The sequence below is a fragment of the Uloborus diversus genome, chromosome 2 (assembly GCF_026930045.1).
Source record: "Uloborus diversus isolate 005 chromosome 2, Udiv.v.3.1, whole genome shotgun sequence".
Classification (NCBI taxonomy): Eukaryota; Metazoa; Arthropoda; class Arachnida; order Araneae; family Uloboridae; genus Uloborus; species Uloborus diversus.
In genome coordinates, this window is record NC_072732.1 from 135,741,808 (window position 1) to 135,767,308 (window position 25,501).

General features: G+C 34.3%; 1 long non-coding RNA gene across 1 annotated transcript; it reads right to left on the minus strand.

Moving 5' to 3' along the window:
• Nucleotides 1–669: 669 nt before the first annotated feature.
• Nucleotides 670–22,517, minus strand: LOC129217650 (uncharacterized). Its single transcript, XR_008580240.1, has 2 exons — nucleotides 22,462–22,517; nucleotides 670–1,212 (listed from the first exon to the last, which is right to left on the minus strand). It is a non-coding gene; the product is annotated as an uncharacterized LOC129217650 (long non-coding RNA).
• Between the last annotated feature and the right edge of the window lie 2,984 nt (nucleotides 22,518–25,501).

A 25,501-nucleotide genomic window follows, 5' to 3' on the forward strand; every position in this document is an offset into this window, starting at 1 on the left:
TGCCTTACTCTGCGCGATCTACAGTAGGACCTCGATTATCCAAACTAAGTGGGATTGCTACTGGCTCGTATGTCGGAAATTTCGATTAACAGACACTTTGTATAAAAAATCTTGTCAGGATCGCAAATTTTTAAACTGTATATTTAAAAAAGAACAATAGATGGTTCTTAAAAGATGAAAACGAAAATATAAAAAGTAAGGTTTTAAAGTTAAACATCTGAAATAGGAAAATAAATTTAAACTAATAAGTTTTTAAAAAAGTCAATTGAATTTTTTTACAATTCTAGGTTAAATATTGAAAGATGCATTTAAAAAAGCAAATTTAAAGAAAATAGTTTTACTTCCAAAAAAAAAAAATCATTTTATTATATATACATTTTTTCAAAAGTCTGTTACCTTTCTTTGTACCTATAACCTATTTGCGAAAAAAAAAAAAGACTTTATTATTAGTTCGGTTAAAGGAAACGTTCCTTAATCGAGGTTCTACTGAATTTACTATTGGTGCTTTTTGAACTAGTCGGGACGGGAGGAGGGGGGGGGGGGGGGTAAACCAATTTCGTGCTTTGCCACATTGTTTGACAGTTTGCTACTTTCCAATTTCTGTTTCGCTGAAGACCAAAATGAACAATAAATCAAAATATTCGAAAATGAAACAGAGGAATGTCAAAAAAAGTTCAGTACATTTTTATTGTCTGTACATTTAATATTTGTCATTGTCAAAGTAGCAAATTTCAAATTTCGAGCTATTTACTCATGATGGTAACTCATAAATTACAACCATTGCACATCAACATGGAAGAACAAACTTGAAATAAATTTCACCCGACCACTGAATCAACCCCATCTCAATGGATGTCCTCTAGGTCTACCACTCTCCATTTTCCTCAATTTGCTGATTCTTCCCTTGGCGACGCGACCCATGAATCCATTGTCATCCCTATGGGTCAAGAAAGTCAATCCTCTCTTCGGAAGATTCTGTAGGAGAACTTTGAGTTTGTCGTAGTTCTTTTCATTGGAGACATCTCGGAGGATTCGCTCTGTTTCTGGGATGAACTTCGACGTGGTACGGTGTTGGGCTGTGTTTCTAGATTTTTCGATATTGATCGGGATCCTCCACCATGCTTTTGCATCGGGAAGGATGAGCGTGGCACAGAACAATGAAACAATAATAAGTTTAGAAAAGGCCATAGTCATCAGTAAGTGCCACGGATCCTAAAATGAAAAGTTTCAGTGACATGAAAAGCTTTACTTGTAAAAGAACTTTCACAAGCTAAACTCATAAAATTTGCCAAAATAGTAAATCAGACATTGAGACAATAAAAAGCAAGGTAGGTAAGTGGACTTCTTTAAAGTTTTAAGTAAAACGTGTGCAAAATTCAAACTCTAGGAAGTCTTACACTTGAAGTTTTCCAAATCATGATGTATAGCAGCACCTTTCAAGTCAACCAGATGATAGTTTCTTCAACTATTTATACCAGTTTTCACCAAATTTTTACTTTTTTCAATCTGTAATGCATAGAAGAAAGTATTGTTTTTATAGGAATTTTCAAATTTTGACGGATTTACGCGTTCTAATTCATTTTGATCAATTTTGAAAAATGTCTCTCTCTGTAATGTGTATGCGCGGTTGATTTTTTTTTTGTGGCCACTATGAACAAAAATTATTGTACGACATCAGACGAAATTTGGTACGCATATATGCCCCCACGTGAATTGGGGCCCATGAGTTCTTGACCCCAATTCCTTAAAAAGGAGGTGGAGCAATTGAACGTTTTCTGCGTTACAAGCACTACGCTATACAGGGTGTTGCAAAACTAATGGTCTATACTGAAAGGGGTAATAGATCTTTCCAAATCAAACTATCACAATGCAATGTGATGTCGGAAAGCAAACGACAGGCCAGGAGAGGGTACTTGGTTCGCAGAAATAGGGAAATAAATACTAAAAACAACAATATGAAGATAAAGATACTTTATTTATAACTTTATAACTACGTTATTTAGATGGACACAAGTGCTGTATCTTCCTCCAGCAGGTGTTGTCCGATTAATGAACATGTACCAACAAATGTTCGAGGCATCGTGTTCATCGCGTAAGCAGAAGACCTTTCACGAAAAAGCGCTGCAGACCTTTATGATATGACATGAATATTCTAACGTGTGCGTTGTTCGATGTATTGCTGATGTGAAGCTTGTTTTGCAGCTTAGGGGCGCTCATTTGAGCATTTGTAATAAATAAAGGTTCTCTGTCTTCATATTTTTGTTCTTAGTCTTTATTGCATTCTTTATTTCTGCGAACCAAGAACTCACTCCCGGCCTGCCGTTTGCTTTCCGACCATACATTGTATTGCGAAAGTTGTTTGTTTTGGCAAGGTCTATCAACCCTTTAAGTATGTACCATTAGTTTTGCAACACTCTGTATATCAGCAGGTAGTGGTCCGTCTATCCAAATTTTATTCTTGGAACTTACATCCCTTGCCTCTAAGTGCTTCAAATGTATACTTACTTATACAATATTAATCAACAGTGAAAATATTCCTGCTTCGTTGCAGTGGAATAGTTGTAAAAAATGATAATAAATTCATAACATCTACCACAAAATGCAACCTTATATTTCAAATATAAAGGTAAAAATGCGAACATCTTAAACTATCCAGAGTCTGTGTTTCAACTGTATAAGTTTTAATGTAGTGCAATGTAACCTTGTACCTTTAAAAGTACTAATAAACAAGTTTGACTATACGTTTTTAAATCATTCGAGTACTTCTTAAACTTTTGTCTCACGCAAGCGAAACAAATTGCAAAATTATACTACCGTGGGCAGGTAAAGGGTGGTAACTGCAAATTTTTCATTTTTCGCATTTGTTCCATCTATTGTACGTTAGCTTTACTGTGCAAGCATGCTTATTTGTTTTCCGCTAAAAAAAAAAAAAGTCTTATTTCAACATTCCCCTATTGTTAGTAATGTGCATTTCTTCAAATATCTTGAAAGCTCATTTCTGCAGATACTGCTGTTTGCCTGCAGTATAATACATCTCAAAATACTACATAAAATATTTCCTCGAAATATGTTATGCATTATTTGTTTTCATTACTTTCCTATAACGAAAATTTAACAACGGGTGATAACTGTACTGTTTTGGTAAAGATCAAATTTTGAAAATGTTCCTATTCTTTTAAACTATCCAGAATTTTCTCCTGGAGAAGAGGGGGGGGGGGACTGTTCAATCCTCATTTGCATATGCAGTAATGATGAGCGATCATTACTGCATTTGCAATGAAGGATGAGCGATATGGCTTAAAATCAGGGTTTCGCAGGCGTTTGAGTCCGCAGGGGTCCTCTTGCTGTTAGCATTTCAATATATAAATTGAAGAAAAAAGACTTGAGTCGTAGATATAGTGAAACTCTGATAAGTTGAGCAATGACTTTGATATTGTTTGTCTCTTTTTGGGTAGCTCAGTAAAAACTGGAAAGTATTATTAGCATGAATTTCAGTTAGAATAATTTTGCACAACCACTACAAAAGTAACCCAACTCAGTTCAGTGCCCATTACCTTTCCCCATCATCCCTGAGGTAAACATGGGAGGGGCAAAAAACCGATATGTAAATTCCTGAACGTCAAAACATCTCTGTGGCAAGTTTGGCAAAGATCCGACGTTAAATTCTGTACCTCAGAGCCAGAGGAACGTAAGTCACATTATGATAATTTTCCAGGAGAGAAGAAAAACTTTTTTCTGGCACATGCGAAAGATGAGAAGCGCGCTTATTTAACCCTGGTAAAAAATTGAAGAGGAGTTTTTTCTTTGAAGAATTGCGTTCACATGGCTCAATGCGGAATAGGCATCTACATACAGTGCACTAATAAACAGAAAATCGAAATTTACAGACTTTCGTCCTTCTGCCTCTGAGGTACGGAATTGTGGATTCGTATAAGGAAAACCACTCTATATAAATATCCAAGCATCAAGAGATTTCTATGTTGAATTTGTCAGAGATTCGACATCAACTCTGGATTTGTTTAATGACCCCCCCCCCCCCCCAGACTATATAAACTTCTTAGCATCAAAGAACCACAGTTCCAAACTCGACAAAAATCTGACATCTGTGGATTTGTATAAAGAGCACATACACATAGAGCCATTTTTATGTATGTAGATATTTTACTAATTATGTGAAGGGTTTCTCCAATGAAGAGAATAATTGTTAATAGTTTCTAGTAGCAGTCGTCTCTCTAAAGTGACTATTGACTATGTTTGGAGAAACTGTCAGAATATTAAAAATTTTTCGTTAAAGCAGAATTTTATTTCAAAATTTCCTAGGCTGCGTTCGGAAACGATCCACCGGTTACACCGCGTGGTTAGACCGGTGCGGTTATGACGTATTTGGAATTTCTCTAGGAAGCCTGGTAGAACAGCTGTGTTTCCGAACGCTCGTGGTTACACCGCGGTAGTTCTAGTTCAGCAGCTAACGACGCTCCAATCAAAGCATAACTTTCGTGATGGGGAAAGTCACGTGCGTTACGATCAAAACATGAAACACGACCGGATCGGTCAACACAGACTTTGTGACGTATGTGATCTCGCTAACCGCTTCCAGACTGCGGTACGACAGGCTGCTACCAAGTTGACCGCCAAGAAACGACCGCAGCGTTTCCGAACGCGGTTAAGTGACGTCACCGGTTCGACCGCAAGCGTTTCCGAACGCTTGCGGTGGTACCGAGGCGACCGATCCTTATTTCCGAATGCACCCCTAGCTTTCGTTAGACTCGTGACTAATGTTAATTTTGCATTGATGTGATTCTAATTTCACCTAAATGTAAAAATGCAATTTTTGTAGGCTATTTTGTGCTTTTTAATGATTATTTTATTTGATGAATTGTTATGAGGTAAGAAATCGATGAACATGTTCTTTTTCTTAGTTTTATGTTAAAAATGAAATTTTAAGAATATTTCCCTAATTTTCAAAAATAAACAATGCAATACTTGAATCAATAATGCAGAGAAAGAAGTTATCGCAATAGAAAATTTTAGCTGTGGTGTAAGTCCCATTAGTAATTGTCTTCCAGAATTGTTGGAAGATCCCTTTTAATCCTTTTTTGAGCTAGATTCAAAATTTAATAACTTAAGAATCGTAATAAATTACAATTGAAAACATTTTCAAACTGGTAAAAATGAAAAAAAATCCTGATTTCCAAACATAGTATTCAAGTGTTTTCACTGCTTTTCAGAAAAATGTGTCACACTTATGTTTCAGAGCATATTTACGAAATAAATCAAGTTGAATCTAAACTATACTAAAAGGGGAAAAAAAAAACTGCCGATTTACTGGCCTTCTATAATGGTTTGTAATAACCATACAGCCCTTTCTTAAACAACGTTACTTAAAAATAAGCTGAATAGTTACAACGTTACTAAACGAGCTGATGTGTGCATCACATGACTTCCTTTTACCCCAATTTAATGTCATTTCCCCATTACTGGCGATTTTAATGTGATTCAATAGTTAACTCTCTAAATATCACCAACAGCGGCTAAATTAAAATCAGATTTAAAAAAAGGAAAAATTAATTTGGGTTTTGACATTTTGAATTCAAATTAGTTTTTCGCAATCACGAGTTTGTGTATGGAGGCGTGTGTGGTTGTGTTTGTGTGCAGGCATGAGTTATATGTGTGAATATGTGTGTGTGTGTGTGCATGTATATGTGTATGTAAGCGTGACTGTTAGTGTATGAGTGAGTGGCTATGTGTGTGTAAGTGTGTGTATGTATGCGTGTTTGTGTGTGTGTTTGTGCGGAGGGTATGTGTATGTGGGGGTAGTTGTGTGTATGTGTAGGTGTGTGTGTACGTGTTTGTGTGTGTGGGTGTATGTGTGTGTGTAGGTGTATGTGTGTGTAGGTGTATGTGTAAGCATATGTGTGGGTGTATAGGTGTATGTGTAAGTGTGGGCAAGTAAGTGACGCAACCTGGAGACGGTTTTCGCTAGAGGAGCAGCATCGTGAGGCGGCCGGCCGATGGTGGTGCTGCAGAAGGAGGCGGGAGGGGGGGGGGAAATAAAATCAGCGTAACACCAAGGGCAGTCAAGTGAGAACAATAAGCAATCGTGATTGCTCAAAAAAAAAAAATTGTCAAATTTGTCATCAAGCTGGCGACAAAACCTGGCGACCAAAAGACTGGCGATACATCGCCAAGTGTCCGCCAAATTATAACATTACTTGAGTTAACATCGAAATTAACAATGATTTCCCCCCAAAACGGGGCAAAAGACCTCTTTAGAAACACCCGAATGCAACCAAAAGGGGAGGTGCACAACTAGACCCCACTAGGAGTCTACGTTCCAAATTTCAACTTTCTAAGACATACCGTTCTTGGGTTATGTGTCATACATCCGCACATCCGTATATACGCACATACATACGTACATACAGACGTCACGAGAAAACTCGTTGTAATTAACTCGGGAATCGTCAAAATGGATATTTCGCTTGTCTATACATTCTTAGGCACTTATCCACGTGTAGTCGAGTCGAAAAAAAAAAACTCATCATTCATTCGGGGGTGAGTAAAATGGAAATTAATGTCGATTTTTGAGTGAAAATTTTCTCGCGAATACAATACTTCCTTTTTTGTAAAAGGAAGTAAAAAGCTGTATAGTCACTAGAAACCTTTAATTTCCTCGAGATTTTCCAGTAAAACGGAAAGTTCTTTTCACAGTGTGGTGTAAAATAGTTAAATTACCTAAGTCTAACATAAAAGCAAAACATTTAAAATTTTGTATCAGTTAAGCTGTTCTTTTTTTTTTTTTTTTAAAGACGCAATAGTTTTCACTTGTAGTGCGAGTCACAAATGGAGCCTAAACTAAGCTTTTGGGGTTAACATGCAATTTCAAAACCCAATCCATCAGTTATTTGTTCTCAACGTAACAAAATATTGTCCAATGAGTTAAAAATTCCTGAGAAACAAATTTTTCTTCGCTTTAGATCAGTCACCATCAATTTTAGAGGTCGCTAAGGCGATGAATCAAAATTTTGCCTATTTTATCTCGTCGCACTATGTCTTGAGCTTCATTTCTTCTTTTTTATATATTTTTGAAACCATTTTCTGACCATTTTAATATCCTTTCTAATAGTCAATATCGATTTAAACTACAGCTTATAGGGGTATAGATAAATGGATCTGCAAAAAAACTTCTTAAAGTTAGAGAGAAACGGGACGGTTTTGGAAATGGTGAATCAGAATGTCGATATTTTTGAATGTTAACGAACTTAAGCGACTGTTTAAATGTCCACTTCAAGTTTAAATCAAACTTAAATTTGGGGGTTCTTTAAAAATGCTGTTCAACTTTAAGACCTTATTTTTCGATAACGGGGGGACGTGGTCATATGATTTATGTATCAAACAACGTACGTCACTATTTTTTTTCATTTGCTACTTATTTATTTCTTTATATTTCTGATAAATAAAAATAAATAGATAAATGAAGATAAACCCTCTCTAAAGATAAAACACTTGCTAATTTAGAGTTCATGAAAATATGAATTATATTTTTGGGAAACATTAAAAACAAATCTTGACTCGTTTTCGGATTCTAATCTAATATTCTAATTGTTGTGAAAAAATTAATTAATGTTTTGGAGTTTTATACAGGAAATTATTATTATAAGTACTATGCTTTATACAAATACTGTATCATTCATTTCTTTTCATGTCTTCCAACTGTCCCTCTGATGCAAGACGTATCAAGAGTGAAATTCTTTTTCTTCGAGTCAAAAACTTTTACGACTTCTTAATTACCTCACGTCTCGTTTTTAAAGAGAATCGTCTGGGGGAAATAAAATTTTGTAACGGCTAGTAAAAGTAATTAGAACATTTTTGAGACAATTTTTCTATCACGCAGCATGATTAAAAGCTGCCCCCTCCTCCCCCCCCCCACAATGATTGTTTTATGTTGATTTAATTTCTTAATCCCACTTTTTAATTTGAAACATCAAAGATAAGATACAGAGATAAACAAGTTCTGTTGCTTAACTATTTTTCACCAGGTCCTTTTAGAAAATATAGCGGTTCATCTTCATTAGGTTCCTTTATGGGTGGGGGGGGGGGTGTTCAGGTAATGTTTTCGAATAAACAATTTCACATCCGTTTCCAAATATTTAATACTAGTGGTACTCGCACGGCTTTGCCCGTAGTTGAAAATTAAAAAGGCATTCGGTTCGCCTGTATATTTACAAATAATGGATGATGAATACGAATTTCTCGCCAATTGGCTATGTTCCTTTGCTCTCCTATTTCACGTCACGTTAATTTCGTAATTTACTCGTCCATCTTATGATAATTTTGCTCCGGAAAATGTTCTTAAAATTGAAATAGAAAAAGAATAAAATCGAGTTTTCGAAAAATCACTTCGAGGTGCACACCCCCATGATACAAACTAACTTTGTGCCAAATTTCATGCAAATCGGACGAACGGTCTAAGCGCTATGCGCGTCACAGACATCCTACAGACATCCAGGCAGAGAGACTTTTCGCTTTATTATTAGTAAATTTAAAGAAGATAAAGATTTAATTCTTTAATTTTTATTTATTTATTTATTTATTTACTAGCAAAAATACCCGGCGTTGCCTGGGTCAGTAATAATTGTGAGAAACAATCGCTACTTTCTTTCGTTTTCACTGAAAGAACTCAAAACACACCGCTTTGACGTGATTAAAAATCGAGATTCTTCCTTACCCATAAAAGTAAAATAGCAATAAGTATGAAGAACGAACGAGTATTCATTTAGAAACGAAAGCACGAATTTAAGCATATAAGAATGTGAAGAATTTCCAAAATATGAACTAAAAAAAACAAAGATCACTAAAAAACCGTGCGCTTGCTTCATTCAATTAAATAGTACACACACACACACAAAAAGAAAAAAAGAATAATTTGAATTTTGTCATCTTGAATTCAAATTATGTTTTTCGCAATCACGAGTGTGTGTGTATGTAGGCGTGTGTGTTTGTGTGTAGGGGTATGTGTGTGTGCAGGCATGTGTGTTTGTGTCTGTGTGTAGCCATAAGTGTTGGTAGTTGTGCATATGAGTGTTTGTGTGCGTGGGGGCGGGGTATGTGTATGTGTGTGTAGGCATATGTGTTTGTGTGCGTGTGCAGGCATGAATGTGTGGGTAGTTGTGTGTATGTATGTGTTTTTGTGTGTATGTGTTTGTGTGCGTGTGTGTATATGTGTGTGTGCTTGTGTGTGTGTAGTTGTGTATGTATGCGCGTGTGAGTAGCATATGGATGCAACCTGGAGACGGTTTTCGCTATAGTAGCAGCATCGTGAGGAGCCGGTCGATGGTGATGCTGCAGAGGGTGCTGGCGGGAAAATAAAATGATAGCACATCAAAACAGTCAAATGAAAGCAATAAGCAATCGTGATTGCTCAAAAAAAGCTCTCTACTATGTTTCCCTCAGGGTGCGAAAAGTAGAGTTTCCAAATGTTTAATGACTTTAAACTCATGTTTGTTCCGCAGAAGCCTTGATTCAAAATTTTCATTATGGTTACTTTTAATATTGCTGTTGTTAGGCAACGAATTTTTGTAACAATGGGTTTAATATTTAATCACATTGAGTAAAGAAATTACACAGAGAGGCCCAGATATACTAAGAAATTGAAGTCGGAAGCTGCACCGCTGTATCCCGAGGTCCTTAACTTCTTGCTAAGCATTTTAAGATACATCTTTATTCAAAACATTCCATTACTGAATATCAATTGGTTGTTAATTTAAACTTAGATATTGTTGCAAGTTTATGAAGCAAGTTTTTGAAATTGCATTAAAACATGAATTAAAATGATAACCAATCCGCTAGCTACTTTATACAGTCTCCTTGCGAGTTTGGTGAAAACTATACTCGCGAAGCGATCGCGCTATCATAACCCGGCCCATCATTGCACCGCTGTGTCCCATAATTTCGGCTCCGATTTCATCTCCGTTTTACCATAGACAGGGCCTCTCTATGTATATTTCTTTACTTTATGTTTAATCATAATATGGGGAAATTACATGAAATTTACTGTTTTCCAACAGATTTTTTTTAAACTAAGTTTTTAATTAATAAATTATAGCCTAAGTTGTTCCCTCAAAATGTAGCTAACTATAGTGAAAAAATGGTTAAAATCCGTCCAGTAGTTTTGAAGTTTACCCCGGACATCCCCACAAAAGTAGCCATTTATATACATAAATGGTATAAAGATGAGGATGCAATTCCTAAGAAAGCAATAAATGTCATGTTTGCTCCAGAGAGGCCTTGATTCAAAATTTACCTTATGATTACGTTTAATATTGCTGTTGTAAGGCAACAAATTTTCGAAACAATGGGTTTAATCTTTAATCATTTGATGTGTAAACTACATGACATTTACTGTTTTCGATCACGACATTTTTTACTTAAGTTTTTTAGCAATAAATTATAGCCTAAGTTGTTCCCTCATAATGTAGCTATCTATGGTGAAAAAATGTTTAAAATCCATCCAGAAGTTTTGAAGTTTACCCCAGACATCCGGACAGAAGTAGCCCTTTATGTATAAAGATAAATAAATGTCATGCTTGCTCCAGAGAGGCCTTGATTCAAAATCTACATTATGATTACTTTTCATGTTGCTGTTGTTAGGCAACGAATTTTCGAAACAATGGGTTTAATCTTTTATCATTTGATGTGTAAACTACATGACATTTACTGTTTTCGATCACGACGTTTTTTACCTATGTTTTTTAGCAATAAATTATAGCCTAAGTTGTTCCCTGATAATGTAGCTATCTATGGTGAAAAAATGGTTAAAATCCGTCCAGTAGTTTTGAAGTTTACTCCGGACATCCGGACAGAAGTAGCCCTTTATGTATAAAGATTTATTTATTTTTTTGAAAAATAAACGAGCTAAGGAAGTTAATTTCAAGATTTTTCCTCTCCTAAATTCGCGTGATGTTTCGTTGTTTCATCATCATCTAAAATAGCGTTTCTCAACCTTTTGTGACCAGCGGACTGGCAACAGCTTTAGAAAAAAAATCCGCAGACCGGTGGTGTTTTTATTCTTCTTATCTTCTTTTCTTCCTTTCTTTTTCTTTTCATTTATTTTTTATTTATTTATTTTTTTTTTCAATTTTTGCAAAAAGAAAAAAAAAAAAACCATTGACTTTGCGAAGCGTTAAAAGATTTGAGGGTGTTTTTTGCCTTTTTGCTTTTTTCTCACTTAGTTTTTAACAGAAAAAGCCCTTGTGAATGATGACTTTTAGAACTGTACTGAAGAACAAAAATTGTATTCCAGAATCTACATTGATGAAAGTAGCAACAACTTATCTGCACAGTCCATCACTTTCCTACTTTGGGCCAGAATACGACAGTTTTTACTTAGTCCTTGTACAACTGGTATCAATGCAGCAGCACAGGATATATGGAATTGGTGATGTCTTAAGTTTTAAAAGTCAAAAAGTGGAAAATTCTGATTTTGGAAACAAGTCCATACATAAGGAACAAAAATACATAAATTACTGCTGCTTTGTATATTATAATACATATAATCTGCGATCACTATTTTAAAATTTTGTAGCAATAAAGTAACTTGAAAAGATACTGATCACATTATGTCCAACGTAATAATAGTTTTAGATTAAAATTTAATGTTTTCTGTGTGTTCCGTAAGGCAAAGTAGTAAATATGTTTACTCTGATTGATAATCCAAATTCCTCACTTTGACGTTTATATTTATTTTTAACACACCTAAATTCTCATGCTGTGGCTTCTTTTACATGTATTGGTTTTCAGTTTCAGGGAAACCACAGTTTAATAAACCTTATGTTTGAAAGGAATTTATTTTTTTTTTCTTGAAAATAAAATGTGTTTTTAACGATTGCCTGTGAGTGCTCTACCGAGATTTCTTTATCGGATGTTTTAACACACTTAGAGGTACATGTGCATAAAATTTGGTTAAAATCGAAGGGTACATCGTTGTTTGTACTGTCCAACCACGGATTGCATGGAATTTTCAAACGTCCAGATAAGACGAATCTATGTGAATAAGGGGGGAAAGTAAAAATTTTATGCGTATATTCCGCTCATTTGAATGCGACTCTGCTTCTGCAAAAGCTGACATCGGTAAAAAATAATAGATTCGTCCATTTCCGGCTGTAAAACGGTGTTTGTCTTTCCAAACAATACGTGGTCAGACAGTACATTGTGAATAAATTTCTGTCAGTTACTCCGTTTTCGAGTCAACAAATTAGAAGTAAACCCTCACAGGAAAGAAGTTAAAGTAGTTATATAAGTTAAATCTCGTTTTAGTTCAAGCTTACATCATACTGAACAAAATATAAACAAAATTTAAAGCTCTGTGAATTTGTAATGAGTTACAGTCATTTATACCCGTCTATGTGTCATGCATAATGGCGGCAGAAAAATCATGGCACATACGAGTATTTAAAGGCTCGTAACTTTTCTAGCCCTTCATCAATCCCAATATACTACCCAGCATAGTAGTTTATATTTTCATAATCAGTATCAAAACGTCTACAAGGACACCAAATTGGAATAAAATCGGAGACGGTGGGTGGCATGATGGTTTGACATGGAAATAACTCAACAGTATTAAAGACTCCGTCATTTAATGCCAATCTCGACAAACAATCACGTTGTTGTAGCCCAAACCATTGATTTGTATTTAATAACATTGGATTGTATTGAATCAAACTTACCTAATATGGGTATTGGCCGATATTGGTTTTACCTAATATTGGCGAAAAAAATTCAATTTCTGAAACAAATTTTGCCATTTTTGCGAATGATACTTTAATTTTACATTTTAATTGTTGATATTAGTTAATTTTGCTAAATTTGGATTATCTTATATTTTAATGGTTTAATTCAATTATTTAGGAGTTAACTAACTGCGTTGCCTGGCTTTGCCCGGTTCACCTTGAAAATAAAAATTGGGTCAAGTGACGTATATTGGCTTAATCAGGCTTAAATAAATAAATAAAAAACATCATGCAGAATTTCCCTTCCAAACAATGATGACAGATATTAAAATACTTTTAAGAAATTAAATATAGAAAGATAGATTTAAAAAGCGTAACCATGGAAACACAAAATAAGTTTAAGGAATTAAAATGCGTAAGAAAATGGTTAACAGTTTGAATGGACATGAGATTTTTTGAACTTGATTTAAAAAGGCTTGTAACTTGTTTTCCTTTGAAGATAGAAAAGTAGTTTTTCGACCATAGGTTGAGAAAGATCTAGAGTAAGAAATATCGCTTTTTCCAATGGTGTTAAAAAGAAAACTGGGATAATTCCTTCCCTTTTTATTGATGTACTAGCAGTACCCGCACAGCGATGCCCGTGCTAAAAATTTAATGGAAGTCCGTCGAATAAAAAAAATTGACGCCCCCTCCCTCTCTGATGTAAAATGATAACTTTTCTTTCTATAAAATGTGTACACACCATTTCAAAGGAAAAAAAACCTATTAAAGTTTCTTTGGAATTTAAAACTTTTCGTCAAATCATTAAATTATATTTACAGTTACTTTAAAACTGTATTTAGCGAGTGAAGCGGTTTTTACTGCAATTTAAAATATCGCCAAATTCACCCAGCAACCACGCTCTCAAAATCCATCCGTCTAACGAAAAAAAAAACAAAAAACACTTAACAAAACAATGAATTACATTTACGGTTGCTTTAAAGCAATAATCCTAGACTGAACTGCTCAGCGCCTAACGCGCCAAGCGACCACGCTACCGGAACCTAAAGCCCTCGACATAGTTGAGCTTTACATTATTTGAAGGAACTATTTATGATGATTTTAGTGATTGTCCTTATTATCCCATGAAAATTAACAAATTATCAGACAGTTTCATGAAAAGTAAAAAATATTGCAATTTCAACAAGAGTTTCAAAAAGTATCTGAAATTGCACAGCAGTAATTGATAAAAACATTTAAAATACATAAATAATCTTTCAATGTATTTCGATATAGTAATTTTGAATTGTTAGAACATCTTAATGCACTACGCCAAGGCATCTTCACATTAATGATAGCGTTTGATGAAAAATATGAATATCAAAGAGAAAATATATAGTATTCCGCACAGTGAAATCACACAGGCAACGACACAAAATGGCGGACTGAACCCATGTGACTGCCCGCCTCCAATCGCAGTCGAAAGCGGCGCGCAGGTGCATGGATCAAAGTGTGGCGCCAACTTAAGAGAAGGATCCAGGGTTGTACCGGAACCCAGCCCTTTTGCAAGTGAAGCGGATGTTTTTTCTTTGGCAAAGAAAAATGTAAACTATATCACTCATTATGCCTCATTCATTATGCGTTGGGGGCCTTCGTGGCTTTGTGGTAGAAACTTCGCTTCAAATGCCGGTAAACGTGGGTTCGATAACCTCGGATGCTCTGAGTGGTGTATTTCCTTTCTTTACGCTGAAAATCTTTCTCACGTTGTCTTATGTGTGAATAAATAAAAAAGTCCAAAATCTCGAGGCAATGGCCCTCACTCCTTCCATGGTTATTAACTGGGGGTTTGGCGCTATCGTCAATTATGGGCTATAATTGTTTGCTTTTGTCACTATCAGAAATGCCATGGTCGAAGTACATTAGCCCTTGGTCTTTGGCATCCACAAATTTGGCGGCAATTGGGAAATTTGCTAAGACTCCTAGTTTTTAAACTCTTCCCGCAATTTCTACATTGTTTGGGGGAATTACCATAACGTAGATCGTAAAATATGCAGAATTGGCGAAAACATTTCCCCATTGCTTATAATTCCGCGGCGCCAAGTTTGTGGACCTTTAAGAAATTAAAATGAAGCGAAGCTAAAAGACGTAACCATGGCGATGCGAAACAAAATATCAGTAATTTCAATGGAGATTAGATTTATTCGAATTTTATTTTTAACGGCTTTTTACCTTTTTTTCCTTTGGAGATAGAAGGTTATTTTATCGACCATAGGTCGAGATATTTCTGGAGTAAAAAATGTCACTTTTTCCAACGGTGTCAAAAAGAAAACTGTGGGACGATTCCTTCACTTTTTATTGATAGATTTAATGTAGAAATTATTGCCAAAATATCAGCTAAGCCTAAAAAAGTTCGAGATAAAAACGCAAATTGCTCCCGTTGTAATGACGTTAGAGCATTGAAACAAATTGCTTAGAACGCGGAAAATTCTACCATTTTCAACGATATATAATATTAATATGTGCAAGTAATTTTTCACCCCTTTAATAGCCAATAATAGGCAATTTACGTGAAATTTGGTCCTAAATTTGAATAAAAAAAGAACAAATTATCGGATTTTTTTCGAAATATAGCCTATGTTACTCAGTAAGAAAGCACCTTTCATATAGTGAAAGAATTTTCCAAATAGGTGCAGTGGTTCCGGAGATTACCTCGAACATATAAACACACAAAAATCCACCCTCTCTCTTTATAATATTAGTAAAGATTTAATGAAGAGAGTAGCCTACATTTCAACTAAGCCTAAAAAAATTCGAGTTAAAACACAAATAACTACCGCCGTAATTAAGTTAGAGCATTGAAACAAATTACGTGGAACGCGGAAAATTATAACCTTTCCAACGATATGTGATATCAGTATGTGCAAGTAATTTTTCACCCCCATGTTCGGGAATTTATGAAAAAATTGGGCCTAAATTGGAATAAAAAAAAGGACTATTCATCGAACTTTTTCGAACCGGTCCGCAAACCTTTCCGGCTAAAAGAAAGATACTGTGCAAATTTCAGCGAAATCGGCCGGGTAGTTCTCGAGTTTTGCGCGTTTAAACAGACACATTTTGGAGATTTCATTTTATACTATGTAGAGATTCTATTTTGATGTGGCTTTTATTCTGGTTTAACAGCTTTAAAAAAAAAATTAAACAGCTTAAATTTCTGCAAGACTGGTCTTGGTAACTTTTTCACGTAGATAAGCGTTGCTTGTACATCATTGTGCCAAGTGAAACATATTTCGGTAGTAGAGATTTTGGGTAATAAATCATTTCAATGTGTCAGAAAGTCCTAAAAACCAGGGCTGTGGAGTCGGAGTCGGAGTCGGAGTCGAAGAGTCGGAGTCGGACTGATTTTGGGGTAAAGGAGTTGGAGTCGGAGTCGTTAGAAAACATGCCGACTCCGACTCCGGGCTTTTTTTTTTACTTTCATTTTCCCTGACTCTCCTTGCATTTTTTAAAAACTGACTACCAATTGGTTCTATTACATGTATAAAAAGCTACTAATGAGAATATAACTGCAATTATGGCAATCAGTTAGCTTGAGTGCTTACCGAACTTTCTGTAGTGGTCCCCTAGTTTGCTTGCGCTTTTTAACTTAACTAATAGCTATTGTCAGCAAACGGTTTTGTTGCCTAAAATTTTCAAGTAATCACTTTCAAATAAAACTAGAAATATAGTGTTTTGTTCAATCTCAGTTATAAAATAATTAAAGGAAAGTAACAATTTAGTAAGTAAAGGCCCGGAGCTCGGTTGGAAACTTTTGAGAGTGTTCGGCAAATTCAAATAAGTTCTGTCTTGAAAGCACGTATCTAAAAGATCCGATGAAAAAATCCAGTGGTTTTTTATTCTTCTTCTTCTTATTCTTATTATTATTATTAAGACCATTTCTATATGTTTAATTCTCCCTAAAAAGAATGAAACAAAATAAGTGTAGGTGATTTCTTCGTTACAACTCTCAATAATTGAAGTTAATCTTAAAATCTTCATATTAAGGTTAATTCTAATGCAGACTATAAAATTTAAATTAAAAATTTAGCAAAGAAGAAATATAGGTATAGTAAAAGCTATTCGTACAAATTTGTATACTGCCGCATTTTGTGTAAAATTTGCTCCTGACGTATATGTGCCTTACTTTCGACGAAATTTTATTAGTGAAATATAATTTAAAATATGTTTGGGATATTTTTCAGAATTAAAGTATTTATATTTTTTTACTAACTCTGAAATTAACTTTGGGTGTCACCTACCAGATGGGTGTCACCCGGGGCAAGCCACCCCCTCTCAAGAATTTAGACTTGGAAAAAAAGCTTTTTTTTCTTTCAAGTTACAACTTTCAAAAATTGAAAGCACACGATTTTATCAATATGTATTTGTTAAACATTAAAAGGAGGCAAATTACAAGTAATCCTTTTAAATTATTGAAAAAAAATGGTATTTTTAAGTCATCTCACTTTTAAACTCGTAATTATTGGAAAATTTGATTTTTAACTTGAATTTCTAACGTTGTATGCATCTTGGGTTTACAATAAAATACAAAACGCGAAATTTTCATGAAAAGGAATCAATATTTCAATCTCTGTGGTTTTTCCCCCTTCCTGAAGAGGGAGAGGGAATTGAAAAAATACAATTAAAAAAAATCTGGAGTCGGAGTCGGAGTTGGAGTCGGAGTCGGGCGTTTCAAAATCCAGGAGTCGGAGTCGGGGTCGGAGTCGGCCATTTTCTATCCGACTCCGCAGCCCTGCTAAAAACACCGATAGTTCTCTTTGGCGACAAAAATTTGGCTACAAATTTGAAATACTAATAGTCTCAATTATCGCTTCCCAAGCTTGTAAGTTCGAAAAAATTCAAGCATATTCAATTTCAGATTTTATATCGTTTTATTACAGATCATGGTTTATAATAAAATCACTGATTTAGTTCTCAATTGAAGCTGAATAATTTTCGTTTTAAAAGCCTGAGATTATATATATTTTTTTTGTACTAAAGGTCTCTTTCAACTTAAAATAGGGCTGAATTTTTTTTTCTGTACTTATTGTTCAAATCTGGATGAAATATGTCTATATATTAAAGTAACTCATATCTGAAGCAAATTTTTTTGGCGAAAGTAAGTTCTGGAAAGGAATGGATCATTCTTCAACAGCAGGAGCGGTCTTGCGGCGCCTGGATCGTCGTCTGCCTGATGACCTTTTCCTGCGACCGCTGGATCTCCTGGATCGTCTGCGACCCCCAGATCGCTTCCTGGATCGCCTACGGCCTCCAGATCGTCTTCTGCGCGAAGTTTTTGGCGAAGATTTGCGTCTCCTTCTGGCTCTTTCGCTTACTTTGTATTGACCTCCCTCTCGAATCAGAAGTCCGCGTTCCATCGCATTTTTGACAAACATCGTCAGATCAGCGCTTAACACATTCATATCCAGGTTTTTATTTGTGCTAAGATATCTCTTGATCTCAGGAAGGGTCATTCCGTTTCTACGTCCCAATTTTCGAACTGCATTCATTACAAGTCGTCCGATACTTTTTGGGGAACTTGCCTCTTTTTTCTCAATGCGGCTGCTGGAACCTATTCTGCTTTCGCCTTCGGTAGAATTAGTGGAATCCATCTTTGGAAGTTTGAAAATGGCTATTTTAATTCCGATTACTGGTTCAAGGAAACTTTGTTGCGAAATGGCGTTACGAAATTGTGTCGAAGCAAGAATTGGTTTAAACGAGAAGTTTGAACGAGCGCGATATGAAGATAGATTTTCTTCTTCTTTAATCTTCAAGGCTTGCCTCTCTTTTGCAAGCTCCATCAATTTTATTTTCCTCCTCAATTTAACTTTTTGCTAAGTTCGTGATTAGCCGCTCTTTCATTTCTCATTTCTTTGAGGTTGAATACATCACAGCTTATTTTTGATATCATATTGTCTTACATTAAATTTTATTTTTATAAAATGGATACATATATGTAAATTAAGTGTCCCCCCCCCCCAAAAAAAAAATGAAATTCGGTTTTTCAAGTCGGACACCCTCTTATATTTTTTCTTTTATGTCAAAATAATTGTAAAAGAAGTTATATGTAATTTGAACAACGGCAACCAGTGACGACTTGAGCCTAATAGTGTGAACCAGCATTGTGTGCTTGACCGAATCGGAATTTTTTTTTTTAAGTTCAAAACTTCATGTTGATAAAACGTTGCCCCTAAAGCCCCCCATTACCACAAAAATATTTATCTAAATCAGAAAAAAAATTAGGTGTCCTGCAGGAGGCCTAAAATTTGTACTTTTCTTCAAAAAATTGATTTTTTTTCTATATGTTAAAAAAAATGTAAGGTAAAGTTTAGGAAGTAATCAAACTGAAAAATATAAACAATAGAGTTGATAATTAGCGCTAAAAATTTTTTTTTGATCTGTTGAAGTATTTAGGTCTCCCGTGTAGTATTCAAAATATGGTTTTTCAATTTTTAGTTAAAATTTTCATTTTAAACATATTATTATTATTTTTTTTTTGTACTATTCATTTTGCAAATGTTTATTTGAAAATATGTTCACAAGTAATTTTTGAACTATTTCTTTTTTAAATGTATGTGTAATTTTTTAAAAGATAAGTTGAAAAAATAGAATTTTTGGGAGAAAGTTACAGATATCAGGCCTCCTGCTAGACACCTAAATTTTTTCCTTAGTCAGTACTGTGTGTTACGGAAATCCTGCTTACATGTTAAAATTTCTCATATCACCGCTTTATTTAATCTCGAAGTATTTAATACTTAAAAACAGATCATCAAAGTTGGATACAAAAACCGTAATTTTTAAATATTTTAGCAAAATTGCAAAAAAAAAAATTGTAAATTATTGAACATTTTAGAGTGATTTTCTTTGACGCAACTTTTAATTTTGCGATTATTTTTGGTGTTATTCTTTGCCTCAATGAAAACATGCCCCCCCCCCCCCCAAACACACTGTGAAGCAAAAAAAATCTCAAATTCTTTTGAGGCTATTCCGGTTGATTCTTTTGCAAATTGACCCCCTGAATCCGAATATGATCTTTGTTTTCCTCCTACACGTACCAATTCTGTAGAAAAGCACCCCCCCTCGTTTTTTTTTTTTAATTTGGGGGTGGGGCAAGTTTTATTTTTTGCTACATATGCGCAAGATTTTGAGCTTTGCACATCTCTAGTCATTCAGAATAATGTTTACGGTTATTGTAATGCTCTTTTCCCCCCTCCAATTAAAAAATGAATGGCTCTGAATCAAAGGAGGGGGGGAGTTCTACAAAGGGGGAGTGATGGGGAGAAAGGTGGTCGTATTTGGATAAAGGGGGTCATTTTACATAAGAATCAGCCAGAAGAATGTCTTTTTGAATAAAGACCTGCGATTCAACTCGTATGCAACGTGCGACATTCACAACAGTTTTTTTTTTTTAATTTTTTTTACATCGCGAAAAAAATTTTTTGACATGGAAGTCATAGAAGCGAGTCTTATACTCTCATTCTGCACCGAAATTTTTTTTTAAACATCTTTTTTTTTAAAGCAGAATATAAAAGTCGTTTTTCGTGATTTTTCTAATATATATATATATATATATATATATATATATATATATATATATATATATATATATATATATATATATATATATATTGTGGGGGGGGGGGATATCCAGAAAAAAGAAGTGCTCTGAACCTAAGGAAGTTGAAACTGAACTGAAACTAAGGAAAATTGAAAAAAGCTTGGGGCGCCTTAAAAAAAATGGTATGTATAGGGGGAAAACGGAGGTCATATTCGAATTCAGGGGGTCATTTTACATTAAAATCAGCCGACGAAATATCAAAAGCACTTTGAAGGTTTTTTTTTTTTTCAGAACAGTGTTATTAGTAGTTTTAAATTGATATATCCGCTAATTCTTATCGGAGGATTGTGTTAAATAGTCAAACATAAAGACGGGAAAATTACGAATCTATCGATACCTGGTACGATGGTCAGCTCACTGGCGTTCGGGAGAAGTAACTCGGACAAACACTATATGACCAAACGTATGGGACACTTTGAAAAGTTCACATTTTTACAGATTTTTCAAGAAATAAAAGACCAATTGCTTGGTAATTTTTTTCACATAAAAAGTATACTCCAGCTGTCGTTATCCAATAAAATTTAAGTCCACTATTCAGTTAGAGGATCAACAACAAATTGAGGAAGCAAAAAAGGTTTTTTGATCATAATTTATTGTATATAGCTGGGAATAAGCTATAAATTTAAGAAATAAGTTAACGATCTATCTAGAACTTAGTTTTATATTTTCGTGAAATTATCTCTTACACCTACGGAAATATAAGCATTTCTTTCAAAAATAACAATTTTTTTTAAAGGTTTTCGGCTCATAACACGCAGAGTTTTCCGTCAAACGTTACTAAGCTTTCGGAGTATTTGAGAGCATACAAGAGAAACATAATAATTAAATTTGAAGTTAAAAGATTGAAAATTCAATGAAATATGAACGTTTAAAGTAATTAATTTTTCATTGCACAGGCGCGAAATATAGCAATTTATAACCTTTATAATCGAAAGCTCAGATAGATCCTAGCGCTCATAAAAAAATTTCACTTCGATATCTTTAAAATGTAAAAAGTTATCAGCGATCTAACAAGCCGAATTTCTATAATTCTTAGATAGGCGACGACTCGTGAGGCATCGTTCGCAAATAATGTAACTACCTTTCGTCGCCTTTCCAAGAACTATTGAAATTCCGCTCATCAGATCGCTGATAACTTTTTTAATTTTAAAGATATCGAAGTGGAATCATTTAACGAGTCACAGAATCTATCTGGGCTTTCTATTATGAAGGTTTTAAATTGCTATCTTTCGCGTATGCGCAGTGAAAAATTAATTGCTTTAAGCACTCATCTTTTATGAAATTTTCAATCTTTTAACTTTAAACTTTATTATTATGTTCCTCTTGTATACTGTCAAATATTTCAAAAGTTTAATACTTTTAAATGGGAAACTCTGCGTGTTATAACCTGAAATTCTTCAAAAAAAAATTGTAATTTTAACGAAATGCCTCTATCTCCGTGGGTGTAAGAGGTACTTTCACGAAAATATAAACGTAAATTCTACATAGTATCTTAACGTTTTTCTGAAATTTATTGCTTATTCCCAGCTATTTACAATGAAAAATTATCAAAAACCTTTTTTTGTTTCCTCAATTTGTTGTTCGTCCCCTAAATGAATAGTAGACTTTTTTTTTTTGGAAAATGGTGACTGGAGTACATATATATATATATATATATATATATATATATATATATATATTGTGAAAAAAATTAAAAAGCAAATTGATCTTTAATTTCTCGAGAAATCCATAAAAATGTGTACTTTTGATCATATAGTGTATAGAGATAAATGGATGAATAGATAGATAGGTACTTACGCTCAGTTTTTAATTATGTAAGATAGAAACTGCTACAATTTGTAAACAAAACAAAGAAAACACCGTTTCTTACACAATATTTTCTTAGTATTATGCGTAATTCGGATTTTCGAGATTCTACTGTAATAATTTCAATAAAACAATTGTAATTCCCATTGAAAATTTTATTGCGATGATATAATTTTTCCTAAAGTAAGAAATCTTGGCTTTTGACTGGTTTATGAAATAAACGATACAATTTTTATGAATGAGTTAATGTTCAAATAAACAAGTTCGTAAAGAATTAAAACAACTTTTTAAACTTACCGAATGCCGGAATCAAACAGCAGCTGCTGTGCTTCACCTCTTCTTTGGAATGCGAAAATCCTTCAAACTGCATATCTCCACAAACCACTCAAATCATTTTACTTTTGTTTAAAACATTCCTTCACAGACGCCGTCCTAAATTGTAACTTATTCAGAAAGCAGTTTGTTTATTTATTTATTTTCTTTAAACGCCGAACAATTTCCTTTAAAAGAGCAATCCGAAAACTAAAAGCTGTCTGTTCATTTGGCAAAATCCTGTGCATTTCGTCACCTTTTTTAAGTGACCAATGAGATGTCGCCTTTTTGAAAGGTCTGCGGATAGATTGGATGTACTTCGAGGGGCAAAAGAAAGCAAAGCCTTTTCAAATGCAAAAATCCGATTTGGAAGGCTGTTTTCGAACGCCTTGGGAGCACTAAGTCAAATCTAAGTAAATTTTCCTTAATGGTTATAGTTTTTTCTTGGTAAAGTTGGTAGGTTTTGGATGCATATTTTTAAAATGATGCGGAGGCATTGAAATATCGCAACAGGTTACTATAAAATTGAATATTTTCTTCCTTCTCTTTTTGAAATAAGCAAAAACTAATATTATAAAGGGAAAAATCTTAACCCTTAGAACGCCATTTTAAGGTGGTTCGAAAGCGTTCATTATTTTGATGACGAAATTTCAGAACAAAAATGTATTTTCTCATATTGTAAGATAAATGTATACATAAACCCCTGAAGATCAAAACAGTTTTAAACATTGTACTGGATATTCCCAGGGCCGACGAAAGGCTGTGTCAGCCTAGTCGGAAAATAGGGGACCTCCCAGGAGAGTGCCCGGCGACCAAACTGACAAGGGGCCCGCCTTTGCTCTCTGCGGCCCTGGATGTTCAGAATCGTTAACTCACACTATCTTAACTGATTCATTTATAAAATAAATTATTTTTTCTCTTTACTATCCATTAACATTTGTTGGTGTCTTAGTTATCGCTGAAAGGGGGGCTATGGTCCATTAAATGCCCATTTGATGACCTTTTTTTTTTTTGGCGAATTTAATTATTGTTCATTAACCAGCACTATTTCAATATTTCCTTTTACTGTTCTATCGCAATACAAACGAATATAAATAGTTTTTTTTTTTTTTTAGAGAGAAAAAAGGCCTTAAAACCGAGTTGAGGGCATTAATAATGAGGGCTAAATCAATATCTTTATATAGTGAAACCTGTGTAAGTTGACTACTTGCGGTGCAGTACTTTAGTGGTAAACTTAAACAAGTCCGTGCCTGAAAACAGCGGTCAACTTAGAGAGGTGATCAACTTACAAGGGTGGTCAACTTCACAGGTTTTTTTGTATATTAGGCAAGCTGTTTTCTTCCGGTACCATTTTCTCCTCTGTTTGTGAACCGATTTTCTTCTGTCTTTTTTTCGTTTAGTACCTATTGTCGAGTTTTAGTGTCATCAATAAACATTTTTGAAATTAGACGCTAACTAACGGAGATATTAATTAAAAACGCATTTTCGTCCTAAATGGCTCTTTCTACGCGAATGGATGGTCCAATTTTTTCAAATTTGATATGATTGGAAAGGTCTTTAAAAAATACTCCAAACGAAGAAAAATATCAGCGCGCCCAATGTCCAATAACCTAAATCCACTAGAAAAGAAGTTATACGCGTTTTTTAGTTAGCGAAATTCAAAAATGTTAATTTTGACTCTTTTTCATTGTTGAAATTTATTGTTGGAAGCGTGAAACTTTAAGTTTTAATTGATTTTTTTAAACCGCTGTTTCTACACGAAAAATGCGCTTTAATGCTTCTATCTTGGTATGATTGGAAAGCTCGTGAAAAATACTTTGAAACACGTCTAACCCGGTTTTACCTAGGCAAGACCCGGTTTTACCTGACTAGAAAAAGCGCAAGAAGCAACTACAGGATAATGAAAATTCATTTTTATTCGCTTTTTCACACGACATAGCGTGAAGAAATTGCTGGATAATATTGTCTTGCCATTTCTCGCTTGAGCGTAAAGAAATTAAATTCTTGCATTTGTTTTTATTATTGGGGCTTTTGGGGGGTAATTACTGGCATTTAAAATATTTTCATTTTGATTATGATTTCGCGATTTTAATACTTAAATACTTTTATTTTCCCAACAGTTATTTTTTTTAAGTCCAATTTTGGAAATAAGACGTGGTTTTTATGACGTTACAAGTGATGAACTTTGGCGCGCCACTCCATTGCCGCGTTAAATATTTGCGCTTTGCTGTCAACCGCATTTCCAGGTTATGATAATTTGCCATGTGCGCTAATGGCATCTGTGAATGGCATTTCATCGCTTTTGAGGCAATGTACAGAAGAATAAAAAAATGAATTTTAAGTTTGCCCGCCAATAATTGTTAAAAAATATTAATTTTTTTTCAAGTTATTTAAAAAATGGTTAAAACCCATGTTTTTATGCATGCTCTTTCAGAAAAAAAATACTTTTAAAATTTCAGAAACGACCTCATTACCGAAATATCCCCTTTCATCCATTTATTTTGATGTTAACAGACAAAAAGTAAAATTGGAATAAATCCTTACTGTTTGGTATTGTGTGTACATATAAAATTGTATGTTTTCCGATATGCAGTAAAACATGAGTAAGAGTAGAAATAAAAAGATTGGAAATAGTTAAATTCATACAAGTTTTCTCAAATATTCATTTATGAATATGGTCGAAGTTCGACCACTGGGCGAACACTAGTAATTATAAATTACGCTATAAAGTAAACGTTAATTTAAAGTCTGACTTTTGAACCAACTTTTTAAAGTCGACGCAAAATTATGAGAGGAGTGTTAATACTGTTACATTAATTTAGACTCCTGGAGCTTTTTTTTAAAATAGCTCATTTATAACGTAGAGATGCGATGGCTGAATTTCAATCTTTCCATCGACTTTTTTTTTTAATTTTTGAAATTCTCATTTGTCACCTCTTGGTTATTTTTGTCTAAATAAAAATTCGCCGTTGTTCCTAAATCAAGGGTGCCTATCTCCCAAAGTGTGCAAATGCTGGGGAGTCAC